A 12,491-nucleotide genomic window follows, 5' to 3' on the forward strand; every position below is an offset into this window, starting at 1 on the left:
AGGTTCACCACTCGTACGGGTGGTCACAGTCCTCGAACGTTCCCGTTGGGAGTTCGGCGGTCGGCGAGCATTTGTTCTTCACGATTCGCTGGCGATGTTGCTGCTGCTCTTTGTGCGGAGTCCCTCCGTTGCTATTTGTCGGTCGGGTCTTCTCCGTGTCTGGGGTCGCTGCTGTCACGGTCCTTTTCGTCGTGAGGGAGCTTGTGTGCCGAATGGCTCCATGCCGCGTTTCACGTCATTCTTTGCCCGACGTGTCCGAGCAGTTTTACCAGTGCTCGTGCACTCGGCCGACGGTCGGATCTCCGTCCGTGTCACGGGGCCTTCGCCGGCGAGTGTAACGCACCAAGGGTCACGTGAAAGTAAGCGGACGCCCGGAGGTTGGAGGTTCGACGGTCGCCTGGCCGTGTCCGCTCGTTCCTCGGGTGGCCGACGTATGCAGTTGCATGCTTATTTTTGGGCGACGAGCTCTTTGGTCGCTCACCGTGGATTTGGTGGAGCGTCGCGTATGATGGACGTGAGCCGAGCGAGGTTGCCGCGACGGTTTTTCGCCCACTTGCGAAGCCCCGCGTGCTGCCCCGGGTTGGACCCGGAGATGTCTTCATCCCGGCCGGTGCCGGTGCGTCGGACTGTTTGTTGTTCCGAATCGGCGCCTCCCGGGCACTCTGGTCTGACTCTGTCTGACCGCTTTCCTTCAGCCGAGCGCGCCGGTGTGAGGTTGCGGTTGCGACATGGGTTTTCGGCAGGCCGACGTTGTCGACGTTCTGCTGCCGTTAACGCGCCGTCGGAGCGGTGACTCTTCCTCTGACCGGTGCAGCGATCGAGAGGGACGAGAGATGCGTACGATGTACGAAGTACGGAACAAACGTCGTTCGTGGCGTGAGGTTGTCGCGGGGGCGATACGAAGTTGAAGTACGGGACAAGAGGGACACGGACGAGCCCTCGGGAGCGATGTCGTGTGAGCGAGAGGGAACCGACCCAACACAACACAACGGTGGCGGGGTTCCGCCGCGGCGCGAAGTCGCGCGGTTCTCCCGGTGGTCCCCGGCCCGGCACGTGCGACGTGCCACGTGGCGCGTGACGGTCGGCGTGTCGTGGTCTTTACGGCGGCTCCTCACGCCACTCCCTGGTTGATCCTGCCAGCCGCATATGCTTGTCTCAGAGACTAATCCATGCATGTCTAAGTGCGAACGGAAGGACCCATTGAGACTGCGAATGGCTCATTAAATCAGTTATGGTCTCTTTGAGCGCTCGTAAGTTACTCAGATAACTGTGGCTATTCTAGAGCAAATACATGCAAACGAGCGCCGGTCCCCACGGGTGAAGGTTCACTGACGTCGTGGGGAGGCGCGCATTTATCAGCACCAAAAACCGACGGGGTGCCCACCCAACTTCCCTTCCTTTCCCCTTCGTGGGGTGAGGTCCTTCGGGGGCCCTTCCTTCGGGGAGGGTTCGGGGCTCGGCGTGGGCCCATCCACGGGATGGTGACTCTGGATAAACCATGGCAGATCGCTCGGCCTCTGCGCCGGCGACGTTTCATTCGAATGTCTGCCCTATCAACTTTCGATGGCAGGCTTCGCGCCTGCCATGGTGGCGACGGGTGATGGGGAATCAGGGTTCGATTCCGGAGAGGGAGCCTGAGAAACGGCTACCACATCCAAAGAAGGCAGCAGGCGCGCAAATTACCCACTCCCGACACGGTGAGGTTGTGACGAAAAATACCGATGCAGGCCTCGGTCGAAGCGCTGCTATCGGAATGGGTGCACCTTAAACCCATGTGCGAGGATCCATTGGAGGGCAAGTCTGGTGCCAGCAGCTGCGGTAATTCCAGCTCCAACAGCGTAAGTGAACGCTGTTGCAGTGAAAAAGCTCGTATTTGGAAATCACGCCGGGGCTCGCGGGCGGGACGTGCCGCGAGGTGCGCTTCCTGTCCCCGCCCGTCCTCGGCGGCGAGACTTTCAGAGCCCTGCGGACACTCTTGGATGAGTGTCCGCTGCGGGCCGGAAGCGTTTACCTTGAAGAAACTGGAGTGCTCAGAGCGGGTCGGTAGAGCCTGTACACCGCAGCTGGGAATAATGGAATAGGGCCTCAGTCCTATTTTGTTGGTTTTGCGGGACGGAGGTCATGATTGAGAGGGACTGCCAGGGGCATTCGTACTGTGCCGCGAGAGGTGAAATTCTGGGACCGGCGCAAGACGGACTAAAGCGAAAGCATTTGCCAAGAATATTTTCCTTAATCAAGAACGAAGGTCGGAGGCTCGAAGGCGATCAGATACCGCCCTAGTTTCGACGGTAAACTATGCCGACCGGCGATCGGGCGGCGTCGAGTGGTATGACCCGTCCGGCAGCCATGAGGGAAATCAGGAGTTTCTGGGTTCCGGGGGGAGTATGGTTGCAAAGCTGAAACTTAAAGGAATTGATGGAAGGGCACCACCAGGAGTGGAGCCTGCGGCTCAATTTGACTCAACACGGGAAAGCTCACCTGGGCCGGACACGAGGAGGATTGACAGACTGAGAGCTCTTTCACGATTCTGTGGGTGGTGGTGCATGGCCGTTCTTAGTTGGTGGAGCGATCCGTCTGGTTGATTCCGATAACGAGCGAGACTCCGACACGCTAACTAGTTCCGCGACCCCGGTGTGGCCGGCGGACTAACTTCTTAGAGGGACGAGCGGCTGTAAGCCGTGCGAGATGGAGCAATAACAGGTCTGTGATGCCCTTCGATGTCCGGGGCCGCACGCGTGCAACACTGGACGGGCCAGCGTGTACATTTCCCTTCGCCGACAGGCTCGGGGAAACCGCTGAGCCCCGTCCGTGATGGGGACTGGGATTTGAGACGGTGTCCCACGAACGAGGAATTCCCAGTAAGCGCGAGTCATCAGCTCGCGTTGAATAATCCCTGCCCTTTGTACACACCGCCCGTCGCTACTACCGATCGGACGGTTTGGTGAGATCCTCGGATCAGCCCCTGCACGGGCCCTCCGTGACACTTGTTGTCGTGTCGGCTCGTGCCGGTGTGCTGAAAAGATGAGCGAACTTGACTGTCTAGAGGAAGTAAAAGTCGTTACAAGGTTTCCGTAGGTGAACCTGCGGAAGGATCATGATCAGGACAAGCATGGCATAACGGAATGGCATGGCATGGCATGGCATGGCATAGCAGGTCGATGCGAGAGCACGGAGCACCCTCGCTCGAGACTGTCGAGGGTGCGGAAGACGCGATCGTCGACGCCGTGTCGGCGATGCGTCGGCGACGATTTTTTTCCGTGGATGGGGCTTCACCGCGGTGTTGAAGAGCGGTCGTCGTCGTCTGCGCAGCTGCACAGCTGCGCAGCGGCGAGGCCTTCTTTTCTTTCTTGCCGCACCGCGGTCGAGGTGATGTGCCCGTCGAGACGATTCGGTCGTCGAGGGAAGGCGAAGGCGAGGCCGATTTTGGTTTGTCCCACCGACGGAAGACGAGGCGCCGAACTGCGCTGCTGCGCGGCTACATCGTTGGTGTTTAATGAAGCATCGTCTTGGAACGACTCACAGCGGTAGATCACTCGGCTCGTGCGTCGATGAAAAACGCAGCCAACTGCGAGAACTGGTGTGAATTGCAGGATACACTGATCATCGATACGTTGAATGCACATTGCGGCCCCGGGCTACACACCCGGGGCCACGCCGGTCTGAGGGTCGCTCGATTATCGATCGGGAGCACGGGTGTCCTGGCCTTCCTTCGGTGGGCCGGGCCTCGCTTTGCGCTTTGCGTGGTTCCCGCGAATGGGAGTTCGAGGCCGCTCGACGGTCGCGGCTCGTCAAAATGCAGCACTGTTGTTTTTGCGTTCTTGGGTCATGCCACCGCCGTGGCCATGGCGTGCGTTCGGTCGTCGGTGGCCCTCGAGTGAGTGAGCCTGCTTCGACTTCGACTTCTACTTTGACTTGGTCGCGCGTGTGTGCACGGCTCTGTGTTGGTGTGGCGACCACAGCGTAGAGAGAGATCGCCAGATCCGAGTCTCCCGTGAGAGGCGGCGCGTCCGACTCGTGAGGTGCGACGGGGACCGGTGGCCGGACACGGGGAGCGTGTCGTTTTCGCGGTGGCGTGCCTCTCCGGGAGCACTTCGATGTTTGCGACCTCAGATCAGACGTGACGACCCGCTTAATTTATGCATATTACTAAGCGGAGGAAAAGAAACAAACGAGGATTCCCTCAGTAACAGCGAGTGAACAGGGAAAAGCCCAGCACCGAATCCGCGCTCGCACTTATGGCGTGTGGAGTTGTGGCGTACAGGAGCTCACACCTCCCGGTGTCGCTCGGGGGTCCAAGTCCTTTCGATCGGGGCCTCCTCCATGGACGGTGGCAGGCCGGTGCGGTGGACCCTGACGTGCCGGGGTCGGGTCTCTTTGGAGTCGGGTTGCTTGGGAATGCAGCCTAAAGTGGGTGGTAAACTCCATACAAGGCTAAATACGTGCACGAGGACGATAGCCGACAAGTACCGTGAGGGAAAGTTGAAAAGAACTCTGAAGAGAGAGTTCAAGAGTTCGTGAAACCGTTGCGAGGTAAACGGGTGGGATCCGCGCGGTCCGCCCGGAGGAGTCAGCCGTGGCGTCAGTCGCCCGTCGATGGTGTCGCGATACCCGTCCCGCGCCCGGACGCCGTCGCGTCAACCGTCCCCTCGTGGGTCGGGTGCGCTTCGACGATCCCGGTCAACGTGTGGGCGGGCCTCGGTGGCCGCGGCCGCTGCTCTGCTATTTTTCGAGGCGCCGTTGCGGGGCCTGCGACCGGTGGTCTCCGCGTCGCACCGTTGCGCGTCGTGGGGGGGCACAGGTGCCGCGCCCGTCGCGGGGGCCTGGCGAGAGCGTTCGGTCGCCCCGGGACCGAGGGAAACGGGACGGAAAGAAAAGTCTGACGCCGCGCCGCGTGCGAGCGTGGTTTTACGAAAGTGGCCATGTGTCGCGCGTCCAGGGCACCTCCGCTGCCCGCAGCTCCATCGACTGGCGGCGAACTGTTCTCAGTGCGTCGTCGACCGCGGTGCCGTGCGCCTCCGGTAGGGGCCTTTTTCGCATCCGCATGGCCGGCGCGCCGAGGGCTTCGTGCGTCGGTCAGGGCCCTTCGGGGGGGGGTTTGGGTCCTCCGTGGCCCGTCCCGGTAGCCGGCCAAGCGCGCGTCTTCCTCGTGCGTGTCGTTTCGCGCGTTGGTGGTGCTGTCCCCTGTGCTCAGGGTCTGCGGCGAGGGTCGCAATCCCACCCGACCCGTCTTGAAACACGGACCAAGGAGTCAAACATGTGCGCGAGTCGAAGGGCTCGAACGAAACCCCGAAGGCGCAATGAAAGTGTGCGGTGCGTGTGCGGTCGGGTCAAGGCGTCCCATCCGCTCGGCGGCTGGGTCGGGCGGTGCGGGTGTGGGTGCGAGAGCGCTGCTCCTCGGGTCCGGTGACTTCGTGCCTCTTCTCTCGGTGGGCACCTTCTTGTCTCGTCTCGCGCCGTTTCGGCCCGAACAGCCGGCAAGCGGTGCGGGCGCCCCTCGTGCTCACGCGCGACACCGTCGGGCGGGATCCTCGCCGCCGTGGCAGGGGCGAGGCGCACCGCCGGCCCGTCCTGCTCGCGCCGTAGGCGGACGGAGCCACAACGTACTTATTGGTACCCGAAAGATGTTGAGCTACGCCCGGGCAGGGCAAAGCCAGAGGAAACCCTGGTGGAGGCCTGCAGCGGTTCTGACGTGCAAATCGATCGTATGACCCGGGTGTAGGGGCGAAAGACCAATCGAACCATCTCGTAGCTGGTTCCCTCCGAAGTTTCCCTCAGGATAGTTGGAGCTCTCGCTGGATGCGCAGTTTTATCCGGTAAAGCGACTGACGAGAGGCATTGGGGCCGAAAAGGCTTCAACCTGTTCTCAAACTTTGAATGGGTAAGATGCCCGGCTCGCAGCTTCAGAGCCGGGCGCGTGCGTCGTGCGCCATGTGCGCGGCACGTGGTCAAAGAATGCGAGCTGCCCAGTGGGCCACTTTTGGGAAGCAGAACTGGCGCTGTGGGATGAACCAAACGCCGGGTTAAGGCACCGAACGCGAACGCTCATCGGAGCCCTGGCAAAAGGTGTTGGTTGGTCTAGACAGCAGGGCGGTGGCCATGGAAAGTCGGAATCCGCTCAGGAGTGTGTAACGACTCACCTGCCGAATCAACGGGCTCTGAAAATGGATGGCGCTCGAGCGTCGGGCCTATACCCGGCCGTCGCCGGCGATGTACCGTTCCTTCGCGCATTGCGCGGTCCGTGCGCTACGCCGCGACGAGTAGGAGGGCCGCCACAGTGGCGCTGAAGCCTTGGGCGTGGGCCTGGGTGGAGCCGCCGTGGGTGCAGATCTTGGTGGTGTAGCAAATATTCAAACGAGAGACTTTGAAGGCCGAGGTGGAGAAGGGTTCCATGTGAACAGCGCTTGGACATGGGTGAGTCGGTCCTAAGTGACGTGCGAAGGCCTTGCGGACGATATTGGGCGATGGTCTCCCATCCGCCCCGGTGCGAGCGAAAGGGAATCGGATTCAGATCCCCAAACCCAGAGTGCGCAGAAAGGTCGGGGGATGGTTCGCGTGCTTGCAGTTTGTGCTCGTCGTGGCCGCCCAACGTTGCGGTAACGCAAAGCGTGCCTGGAGACGGCGGCGGTGGCGCTGGGAAGAGTTTTCTTTTCTTCGTGAAGGGACGGGCACCCTGGCATTGGTTTGACCCGAGATAGGGGCCCGCGCCCTGCAGAGCGTCGCGGCTCCTGCGGCGTCCGGCGGGCCCTCGCCGCCCCTTAAAAATCCGGGTGTGATGACTGAATCTCGCTCTGGGCCGTACCCATATCCGCAGCAGGTCTCCAAGGTGAACAGCCACTGGTGCGATGGAACAATGTGGATAAGGGAAGTCGGCAAGCCAGATCTGTAACTTCGAGACAAGGATTGGCTCTGACGGCTGGGTCGGGCGAGCCGGGGCGCGAAGCGGGGTACGGGAACGCGCACGCGGTCGGGCGAGCCTCCGTTTCCCGGGGCAGCGGGGCTCCCGGCCCGTCGCTCGGTCCACCGGCGCCACGCGGCGTGGCGGTCGTGTTCTACCGCCGGCGTGGGCGGTGCGTTCGGCCGCGCCATTCGCTGCTGCCGTCCGGGGAGGTGTGTGCGGGGTGCCGGTCGGGGCCGTCCCGCCCCACCCCTCGCTAAGGGAGTCTTTCCTCTGCCGTTGTCGAGCGATGCGCTTGGCGCACGGCGACCCGCATTTTGCGGTCGCGTTTCCGTCGCTTTCTCCCCCCTCCTTGACGGGGGTTGCGGGGGTTCACGTCGTCCACGCGTCCCGGAGGGGGTCAAACGTGCGGCTGCGGAGTGGGGAGCGTCTCAGCGTGGGGCGGCCGAGACGCTTCGGCCGGTCTCGTCGCTGTCCCCAGGTGCCATTGCGTGTCGGTGCACGCCATCGATCCCCACCTTCGCACCGGCGGGCCCGTGCCCTCTCGCGGGGCGTCGGCGTCGGGCCTCCTGGTCCGGATCGGCCCGGCGGCGGTCTCGGAGCGTGAGGGACTCTGTTGCTAACGTGAGCCATTGCCTCCCCTTGGAGTGCTCCGGCTGCTGCGTGCGCGCAGTCTGCCCGGACCCGCCGCGTCCCGCGCCCTCTTCTGAGCCTCCCGAGGTTCGGCCGTTGAGCAAAGATGCGATGGTGCGAGGCTCGGGTGAGCGCGAGCCTCGGCCGGCGACCGACAATCGCCTGAGAACCGGTGCGGACAAGGGGATTCCGACTGTTTAATTAAAACAGAGCATCGCGATGGCCGGCAATCGAGTGTGGACACGATGTGATTTCTGCTCAGTGCTCTGAATGTCAAAGTGATGAGATTCACTGACGCGCGGGTAAACGGCAGGAGTAACTCTCTTATGGGGTCGCCAAACAGGACTGCGGCAAGCCCAACTGGGTCGCCAAATGCCTCGTCATCTCACTAGTGACGCTTGAATGGAGGAACGAGATTCCCACTGTCCCTATCTACTATCCAGCGAAACCACAGCCAAGGGAACGGGCTTGGCGGAATCAGCGGGGAAAGAAGACCCTTTTGAGCTTGACTCTAGCCCGATTCTGTGAAGGGACTTGAGAGGCGCAGAATAAGTGGGAGGCCCGCCGGGGCTCGCGTGGTCCGACCCCGTGAGGGGCGCAGGGCGAGCGTTGTCGCCGACGCGGAGCCGCCGGTGAAATACCACGACTCTTACCGTTCCTTTACTAACCCGTTGAGACGGGGAGTGCGGGCCCCCCGGTCGGGGGGTCCCGCGTTTCTGGTGCAAAGCCCAAGGTTTGGTCGGCGTGGCATGCCTTCGTGTCCCTCGTGTGCGTGTTGCGCGCGCTCGCCGGCGAGCGGCTCGGGCGACCCGCTCCGGGGACAGTTCCGGGCGGGAGTTTGACTGGGGCAGTACGCCTGTCAAACAGTAACGCAGGTGTCCTAAGGCGAGCTCAGGGAGGATGGAAACCTCCCGCAGAGCAGAAGGGCGAAAGCTCGCTTGATCTTGATTTTCAGTACGAATACAGACCGTGAAAGCGTGGCCTCACGATCCTTTTGACTTTTTGGGTTTTTAGCAAGAGTTGTCAGAAAAGTTACCACAGGGATAACTGCCTTGTGGCGGCCAAGCGTCCATAGCGACGTCGCTTTTTGATCCTTCGATGTCGGCTCTTCCTGTCATTGCGAAGCAGAATTCGCCAAGCGTTGGATTGTTCACCCACAAACAGGGAACGTGAGCTGGGTTTAGACTGTCGTGAGAGAGGTGAGTTTTACCCTACTGATGCTTTTGTCGCCGGGACAGCAACCCCGCTCAGTACGAGAGGAACCGCGGGTTCAGACACTTGGCGCGTGCGTCTGGCTGAGCAACCAGCGGCGCGAAGCTCCCATCTGAGGGATTATGGCTGAACGCCTCTAAGTCAGAATCCCTCCTTGGGCACGTCGATACTGTTGCACGTGGGGCTTCGGCCGGGACAGAGTATACGACTCTTGAGCCGGCGGTCCCCTCCGAATTTCGGAGGGCGGCTTCCGGCGCGGTCCTCCGCACGGCATCGGTTTCGAGGTTCGCCCGATGAATCTTGCAGCGCGACCCTCTCCGAGCGCCGCTCGCACAGCACGACGGTGGGGCGCCATACGCCGGATGACTCGTAAACGACCTGGTTACGGCTCGGGGTGTCGTAAGTAACAGAGCAGCTTCGTCGCTGCGATCTATTGAAAGTCCATTCGTTCGTTCGAGCGTTACACGGTGTAACGGTGTTACGCTGTAGTGCACTGAACTGTGGAAACGTGCAGCGAAGCGCGAAGGGCACTTGGCTATGCGAGCGTGGGTGCTGGCACTGACCGCCTCGAGGTGCCGTGTGCTTCACGCGAGTTTACGCTCGTCGTGGCTGCTGCGTTTTTCTCGTTTGCTTTTTTTTTTCCTTCTAAGCAGCTGCCGACTGCAGAGGCTCGACCGGCGAACACCGAACGTCTCTAGGTTGCTGCGTGCGGTTGTTCTCGTGGCAGTTTGCGGTGTGCTCGATGTTGCATGACAAGTAATTTGGGACGGGGTCCTCCACAAGGTCCCCCGTCGCATGGGCGTGTGTCAAGCGTGAGCGGACGGACGGGGGTGCCGAGCGCGTACGTTCACTCTCGAAATCAACGGCGAACGAAGGGAGAAGACAGCACACAGCACACAGACAGCAGACACGAGAGGGGTTTCCTCCACAAGGACCCTTCATGATTCGTGACTGGTCCATCAACATCACTGCCATTGCCCGGGATACTCTTGTGCAGTTGTACGCCGTCCGTCTCTCTGACGGTGAACTGGAGAGAGAAGAAAGGAGTGGACAGGTACTTCTTCACAAGTACCGTTTTTCACCGGTCCCTCAACACCGCCACCGTCAGCAATACGAGGAGTCAGTTGCGCGCCATCCGTCTCTTTGACGGTGAGAAGAAAAGAGAAGAGCAGAGATATTTCCTCCATAATCACCCTTTGTCATCTGTCCGTCAACACCACCACCGTCAAGGAATACCAGGACTCAGTTGCCCGCCGTCCGTCTCTGTGACGGTGACCTGAGGAGAGAAGCAAGGAGAGGTGCTTCCTCCACAAGACCCTTCTTTCGTCACGTGTCCCTGAACGCCACCACCGCCACCGCCAGGAATACCAGGAGTGAGTTGCGCGCCGTCCGTCTCTCTGACGGTGAACGGAGAGGAGAGGAGAGATCCTTCCTGCACATAATCCCTTCTTCACCTGTCTCTCAACACCGCCACCGTCAAGGAATTCCAGGAGTTAGTTGCGTGTCATCTTTGACGGTGAACGGAGAGGAGAGGTGAGGAGAGATGAGATGACATGAGATTAGATGACATGAGATGACATGAGATGAGATGACATGAGATCCTTCCTCCACACGTACCCTTCGTCACCCGTCCGTCAACACCGCCACCGTCAATGAATACTATGAGTCAGTTGCACGCCCTCCGTTTCTCTGATGGTGACCTGAGGAGAGAAGAGATAAGAGGAGGTGTGTTTTGTGTGTGTGTTTTGTGTGTGTGTGTGTGTGTGTGTGTTGTATGTGTGAGCATCTGCGGGCCTTCTCCGCCTGTGTGTTGTGTGAGCATCTCAAGTCTCTCATCGCCAGCATCTGCAGGCCTTCGTCGCCGACATGTGCGGGCATTCGTCACCTGCATCTGACGGCTCTCGTCGCCTGCATCTGTGGGCCTTCATCACTGGTATCTGGTTTGAATCAGATGTGGTGTGTGCCCAGTGTCTGCTCCTCCCCACTATCATCTTCGGCCCTACTTCTCCACCCCACCCCTTCTTCAATCATTGATTGGTCCTTCTGGATCTGTATGTTTTTGAAATGATGAAAATGTGTTTATCCAATATGATTTTTCAATATTTGTTGGGGTTATTATTTGAAAACATTTCAGGTTCCACTGTCATGTTCCTTTGGGTGTCAATCAATGCAATGTGCCATTTTCAATTTCTCCTCAATTCTCTTTAATTTTGGAAAATCATATCATTTCTTTATCAAAATAGATTTGTCATTTTAATTTAACATGGACATCCTTATTTCATATTTAGTCTTTTGGTGATTGTATTTGTTTTTGAACTGAGTTGGGAAATGTGTTTAACCGTGATGCTTGATAAAAAGTATGTTGGGGTTATTTGTGGAATCGATTGAAGTTGATTCTTTGATGCTGTTTTGGTGTTGAATCAATGCCACGTGACATTTGCAATCATAACTCAATGTGCTGTTTTTGGAAGATAGTTTCGATAAAAAACATCACACTTGTGTACTGTTACAAACAATGTGGCATTATTATTGTAACAAACTCAACATTTACGTGTCCTTCACGATCATTGTTTTTACAAGTGTCTTGAAATTTTTTGAATTTGAAATCATCCACAACAATCTGAGACATCAATTATTTTCTGAATGAGCTTCACCAATCTGAATATGAATGAGTATGAAGAAGCTCAAGAATAAATTTGCAGTTTTGTTTGCTGTGCATGTGAAGATTGTTTAACAGTGAAAAACAAGTGGCAACGCGAACTGAATGCTTGGAGTCTGAAGAGCACATCAGGAAGCAGAAATTCTTCACCTTATCAGGTTCAAGGTTGGTGAAAAATCCTCACTCATTTCCTGTGTTGGTGAAGTGGAGATGGAAATCACAATGGATGTCCATCACTTTGACGGGCGGGGATGGGGCCCGTCAATTTTTCCCTTTGATGGCATGGTTTTGGATGGTTTATTTTCCTTCTTGTTTTACATTCATCAGGAGATATTCATTTTGTCTTTGATTGTCACAGGAACTTCCATCTTAAGTGTTGTATTGATTTTCTGTCATTCATTCACAACGTCATTTTATGAGAAACTGCATGTTGCAACTCACAAGAGAAATATTCCAGTACTTATGTCGGTGCAAGTCACATGATATTTTTGAAATGATGGCTTTACATTGCTTTATGATATTTCCAAGATATGCAACAAATAAGATTCAAAAGAGAAGTGTTTATGTTGATACTTATTTTACATTTTTATGATTTTCCTCTCCAGAGAAGTGGGTGTTACATTTTCGGTCGTTTGTCTGTTCGTTTTTCTGTCCATCGAAAGCACAGATCAATTGGAATGTGAGTACTTTGATAACTTGTGGAATAGAAAACCACATAAAGAAGTCCTGGTGAGGGTCTTCACTCATTGATTACTCTTTCTCGTTCTTTATGTTTTTGAAATGAAAGAAATGTGTTTATCCAAGATGTTTGACCAAAAGTTTGTTGGAGTTATTATTTGATAATATTTGCAGTTATACTCTAATTTTCCTTTGGGTGTCAATGAATTTGAGGGCATTCCTGGACACCCGGTCGATTCTGCAGTGCATCCCACCATTGCCCCGCACACTTTCTTGGCACCCTCTCTGCGAAGTATCCCAATGTTTGGGAGAATACTGGTGGGCCGGATGTTCTTTTCTCCCTTTCCCTCTGTCACTCATTTGCAATTACCTGACGCCACCATCTGGCTTTAAGAGAGCCTGACTCTCTGTATG

General features: G+C 57.5%; 2 non-coding genes and 1 pseudogene across 2 annotated transcripts; all 3 read left to right on the forward strand.

Annotated features, from left to right (window-relative positions):
• The first annotated feature begins 1,120 nt into the window (after nucleotides 1–1,120).
• LOC147035928 (18S ribosomal RNA) lies at nucleotides 1,121–3,098 on the forward strand (annotated as a pseudogene).
• Nucleotides 3,099–3,513: 415 nt separating this feature from the next.
• LOC147035929 (5.8S ribosomal RNA) lies at nucleotides 3,514–3,669 on the forward strand. Its single transcript, XR_015049977.1, has one exon. It is a non-coding gene; the product is annotated as a 5.8S ribosomal RNA (ribosomal RNA).
• A 432-nt stretch (nucleotides 3,670–4,101) lies between these two features.
• Nucleotides 4,102–9,197, forward strand: LOC147035930 (28S ribosomal RNA). Its single transcript, XR_015050049.1, has one exon. It is a non-coding gene; the product is annotated as a 28S ribosomal RNA (ribosomal RNA).
• Nucleotides 9,198–12,491: the final 3,294 nt, after the last annotated feature.

Source organism: Eptatretus burgeri, chromosome 1 (genome assembly GCF_056783735.1).
Source record: "Eptatretus burgeri isolate ZD-2024b chromosome 1, Ebu_testis_v1, whole genome shotgun sequence".
NCBI classification, from domain to species: Eukaryota; Metazoa; Chordata; class Myxini; order Myxiniformes; family Myxinidae; genus Eptatretus; species Eptatretus burgeri.